This window comes from Watersipora subatra, chromosome 5 (genome assembly GCF_963576615.1).
Source record: "Watersipora subatra chromosome 5, tzWatSuba1.1, whole genome shotgun sequence".
NCBI classification, from domain to species: Eukaryota; Metazoa; Bryozoa; class Gymnolaemata; order Cheilostomatida; family Watersiporidae; genus Watersipora; species Watersipora subatra.
The window spans coordinates 31082635-31088772 of NC_088712.1; positions in this window are offsets into that span (position 1 = coordinate 31082635).

Sequence of the window (6138 nt, forward strand, 5' to 3'; positions counted from 1 at the left end):
ATTCCACTCGCTTAACCACTTTCCACATCTCAGCGAAGTTGGAAGATTTAGCTATTAGCTTTTCATAAAACATACATTTAGCTTTTTTAATGAATGTACTGACCTTATTTCTTTGAACAATGTACGCTTTTTTAAGCTTTGGACTAAAAGGAAATGAAATATATTTCTTGAAAAGTGAATCTTTTTTCTTAGCTCAGTTTTAATATTACCTGTAAACCATCCCTTCGTCATATAATTATTAACACCGCTTTTTTGTTTCTGATTCTTGAAAGGAGCAATTTTATCAAAAACCTCCAGTGATATTTTTACAAAATTATCATACGCTTCATTCACATTTCTTGCATCATATACAGGGTTCCATTTTACATTTTTAAATATACTTTCTAGATTATATGAATTGGTATTTTTGAAACATCGCTTTGATATTTTGGGAGTTACCTCACAGTTTTTATCTTGAAAGATTGCAAAAATTAAAAAAATAGTCAGATGTGTCTTTAGTAATAGTACCACGCACTATATCATTTGATTCAAAGTTAACAAGAATGTGATCAATACATGTTTTGGAAGTAGAGGTAACTCGAGTTGGAATATCTATTAAATTTATAAAATTGTACTGATGAAAAGTAGTAATGCAACTAGAACTTTCATTGTTAAGGATATTTATGTTTGTCTCCCACATGATATGGTTTAGAAGAGGATAAGATGTTTAGAGAGTGAATGAAGAGAAGATGCAAAATCAACAAGAAACCCACCAGTGTCCCACCAGTGTCCAGTGAAGGGGAACGATGAATTGCAGTAATAGTAAGAGGCCTGCCAGAGGCACCCACCAGACTCACAGAAATTGCTTCAGATCCACTTAACTTAACAGAATGATGTTCTGATACAGCCCAGCTACTGTGCACATAGACCCCTGTTCCACCACATCTCGTTGGTCGACACTCACCTAAAAATACATAACTTTCAATCGGAAAGCATGTTTGTTGGTTGTCATACAAAAATGTTTCATTTACGCAAATAACGTGAAAAAAAGAAGCTTTGACAGAGGAAAGTAACTCGTATAGCTTATTTATATTTTTCGATAAGCTTCGTATATTACAGTGCAAAAGGCGAAAACCGTCGTAATAATAATTGTTGAGAACTTCTATGTCATAAGGATTACATGAAGGCACTAAATCCATAGTGCAAAAAAGATTCCTAATTATTTGTATATTTAAACTACAGAGCTTAAATCTCATTTTTCATTAAAGGCTAACAAGTCAGTATTTGAGCTTATTCGCAAGGCAGGGGAGTCATCTGTCTTACGAAAGATACACTCGCTGATTCACTGTCCAAACACATTTATAGCCATAGGTCTTGCGATATTCACGGGCCTTAAAGAAGAGTTGTCTAATTTCAAAATTCAAGTATTCATTTATAAAGACTTTGTCACTGTTTCCTATGTAGCCAATGTCCGATGCAATGTAAGGTTGACAAAGTTTTTTACAGCTTGAGATAAATTTAGTCCGAACATGCGTTTGTAGAAATCGTACTACCAGTGACTTCTTGTTTTTGTTTCTATATATAACATCAATGTTTTCTGCTGATACTTTCAAAACAAGTTTCCTGGCTATGCTGGATACAATGTCCACAGTATTTTTATTGGATTCATGTGGAAGACCTTGTATCTCTACTGTGCGCCCAGTGGTTAAATCTTCAAGATGGTTTAATTTTGTCTCAAATTTAGGTAGCACCACCTTTACACTTGTCATGTCAGATTTCAGCTCTTCAACTACTTCTGAATGGTAATTCATACTCTGTTCCAGATCAACCATTTTTAGTTCAATTTTATCAATTTTTGCTTCAACTCCAGTTAGACGAGAAATAATATCCTTTAAGAGTGCTTGTGTTTTCATCGACTGAACTAGATGAAGACACAGCACTCGAGATGACGACGAGGTCTGTATTGTGCTGCTTCAATTTTGATTTAACATTGTTGGTCGTATGGCATCGGAAAGCATCTAATACCATCATCGATTGCTGCTTTTTCAGACCGCTTTTGCGTTTCACCCATACTGTTTTCATCGAGTCGTCCATTAAGCTGTCATTGAACCATCCTGTTTTTGCACCCTGACTATCACACCACTCGGGAACTAGTCTTTGGGCATAGTTTTCCTCTTGAAGACGACGTACGGTGGTAACTTCTTGCCATGAGCCATACACCCAGGCATCAGGCCGAACCAGGTCTTTTTATTTCCAGTCGATCACATAGTAACAGACCTTGCACCTTTAATGCTTACTGTGGTCTCGGATGGCAGGTCGAATGTCAGCAGTTTCTGGTCGGGGTTTCCAATCTGGCTTATATTGTAGTCGAATTTCTGACGCGGTTTGATGACATAACTTTGAAATTTCATTAATAACTCCTCGTGGTCGCTGGGTAGTTGCTGACTAATGGTAGTTCTTCATCTTATTGATAGGCTATTTCTTGTGAAGAATTTCTTGCACCAGTTCATCGTCGCCTGAATTCTGTGATATTTTGCTCTTTCGCCAATTTAGGAGCCTGTAAATGAACGGTAGTGGCCCCCAGCAGTCTCGATGAGTATCTTGAATCCATTTAATAAGCATATTTTCTAGGTTAGGGTGGTGATCCTTCGAGTCTCTGTCCACCCTCCTCACCTTTTGCATTTCTTTGATGGTACTTTTGGCTTTTTCCATTTTCTGATCACGCATTTTGTCGGACCAATTTGCCACTCGGCTTCCCGGTTCCCATGTTCTTTCTTTCACTTGATCACTTCCATTTTAAACTTTCAAGCATAGCTCTGTCGTGTTGTCTTCACCATGTTGAAGGGTTATAATGAACTGCTATTTTTAAAACTACCAGTAATAAGTAAAATATTTACACTGCCGATGTGTACGTGAAAGTGTAATTTCAACCAATCATGGAGTAGTATTTGACTCTCGTTGGAGCAGAAACTTTTTCTTAAAAATTTTCATCATCCAATCATTCGACATGAAAAATGCCGAATGATTTATAATTCACGAAAATTTATATGAAACTACCGTTTCTATAAAAACTTAGGACTAAATTTGGCAAAATTTGCCATCATTCTCCATTTATGTAACCATTTATAGATGGCATTGCAGTTACTCGTCATGCTTTGAATTAGCGCTACATGGTGAGCCATTGGTCAAGGTGTCCGTTTATGATTGAACAGTAATCCGCATATTGTAATGATATTCGTGTAATATCATCAAGCATGTCTCAGGTGTAAACAGCCAGTGACAAGATACTGTTAATGATAAGTAATAGTATTACAAGATAAGATAATTACAAGATAATGGTGGAAAGCCCACATGCTAGGATTTTGGGTCTGATGTGAATAAATGGATCTTTATTTTAGTTTTGCTGTTTTTGAGCCAATTCAAAACTAGGCTGACAAAGCTGCAATGGATTCCAAGTTCTACTAGTCTGTTTAGCATACCATCACGCTGCACACTGTCAAATCATTTTTGTAGGTATATGAATATGTGACCCAGGCAGTCAGAATGTACAATCGTGCTAAAACCACATTTTTGAGTTATTTAAAGATTTAAAATCAGCAAATTCCGAAGATTTTAATGTATTTTAAATTTTTTAAATCGGCTTATTTATGCCCAGGTTATGCAAGATTTAGTAGAGAAGGTCTCGTGATGAACCAAAACTGTTGTTTTGAGTTTAAGCAGGATAAAGTTGGTGATTCATGAACTGTAAATCATGGTTTTTGTTTACGAATCAAAATGCCATAGCAACCAACCATTTAATCTCAACCAATATTGATGAAACCTGTAATTCTCCACAATAAAACCCTGACAAAGATGATCGTTGCATTTTTATTCCAATTCGAAAGGACGGTTGACCTCCCAAAGGTCATGCTAAGGTTAACAATATATGTGGCTAAAAGCTCACCGTCCTGGAGATATTCATTAAAAGGGAATGCTTCAAACTGGGCACTTCTCATCAAGCTATATTGCTATGACTGCATATAATGACAGTCCAACAACTTAACAAAGAGTTGGAAGTGTGTTCAGAATTGTCCACCTATACAGAAGGTCGTGGTAAGGTCAACGAAGAGTGAACACAGAGGGCATCAGGATGCGGAAATATCAATCCAACTCATCAAGTGACCATTCATTCTAGAGCTCTTTTTATGTAGTTTAATAATCACACAGTGTAGCACGAGTACGCTGCACAGATTTATTGTAGCGCATTGGAGGGGTTTGTTTGTTATGCTAGTGGCAATTTGTTCCAACACAACCATATCCAATGTTTCCTTCGGTAATCCTTGATACAAAGTTCTAATGAGGCTTAATTGTTCAGATGACATAAAACTAGCGCGTCATTCCCTAAATTTGCACCCACTTATTAGTTCGATGTCAACAGCTAGAATGGGAATGTTATCAGCAGTGATAGGCTGATCATTATTCTCTGTAATTTGATTTAATTCATTGGCATTATCATTAGTAGCCACATATTGAGTAAGCAGCTGTATTTCTAAGGTTGCCCTATTATTACAATTGTCATCATCGCTTTCACTATGATCTGAGGCAGCTGACTCAGATTCTAAGTAGAAATACTCATCTAGCATCAACTAGCCATAATTTTTGCGATGATTTTATTTTGTTGTAGCCTGAAGCATTAAAACAGGAAATAGCTACATACATGCGCGCACCCGCAGTTAGAGCTTATATTTATGATCTTGGGTTATGAAAAATTCCATAGCAACCACCGATACGGGTATAGTTAAATGACAATTCTGGCTTTATGATTGGTCAGACACAAAAATAAACGAGACCATGTGAAAGAGCAGGATTGAATGCACTATAAACCACTGTTTACTAAAATAGTGACGGTGAGTCATATAATAGTGTAAAGCACGCTTAGCGCGCTATTGTGAACAATGCAATTACCGCACGATTGTACATTCTGGGGTCACATTGCCGGGGTCACAATATCTCAGCGGTATGGTGTTTTGTTGCCTTGCTATGCTGCTAGTATGTAATCATATGTGTCAGGTATGCCCCCGTGGCCTTAACTTCATGAAAGCCGTGTTGATGATGCAGGATCTAGTTTTTCTGCTCTATAGAGAGTGTCTCAGCCTGTTTTCCACAATTTTCTTCAGGATTTTACCACACACAAAAGTTATTGTAATTGGTTTTAGTTGAATGTGTTGGAATAAGTTTTCCTGCCCAACTTCTATAGAATTGAATTTTTGTGGATTGGCTAACGGTTTTGAGTATAGCGTTAAAGAGGGTTAACACTTTCAAGATTGACATCGAAATATTTCGATTGGAGTTGTCCTTTCCAAGTGGCTGACATCGAAATAATTCGACCCGGGTCATATTAGTTCATGGGATTATTTCTTAATCTCTGATCGGCTAATACTGTTGATATTCTGATAGCCCTGAGTTTCAGCTTTGTGTACAAAAAAGGTCTTGCCAAAATTTTAAACAGCTGGGAATATTTGCAAAAGCCTCAGGCTATCTCAGAATAGTCACTTTGTCAAGTTTTTTTCAAAAGTTTGAGAATATGGCTACGAATTTGTCCACATCAAGACACTCAATTGATAAAGAAATAGCTGCAAATATTTATGGGTTGGTAAATGACAGTGATCTAGTGAGGTAGATGTAGACATAGATTACTCTGATGATGAGGTAAGTAAAATTGGAAATACTCTCAGAATTAGGCGCAGTAAATGGAAACCACAACATGAGTGAGTGAAAGATATCAGTGCAGTTTCACTTTATTTAGTTTGTCAAGAAATAGCTTGATGCATGGATGATTTAGACTCACTCATTGATAGATTCCTGATGGTTGTAACTCATCTTGTTAGTTCAATCTTTCGTCACACACATCTTTTATGATTAGTCGCTATGGCCAAACTATTATTGGATATATAAGTGACTACTGGCTAATAGTAGTAGATTACTAGACCAGATCTAAAACTGCTTCTATGTAGTATTCTGCTGCAAAATAGGATATTTTACATGCAAATATTTTCTACCCCTCGTCTTTGTTGGGGAAAAGAGGGGTGGGGTGTGGGGAGATAGGAGGGAGGGGTGTGGGGGATTGAAGGTGTGGGGAAATATTCCTCCTCTTCCAATCCACTCGTGCCCCAATCGACC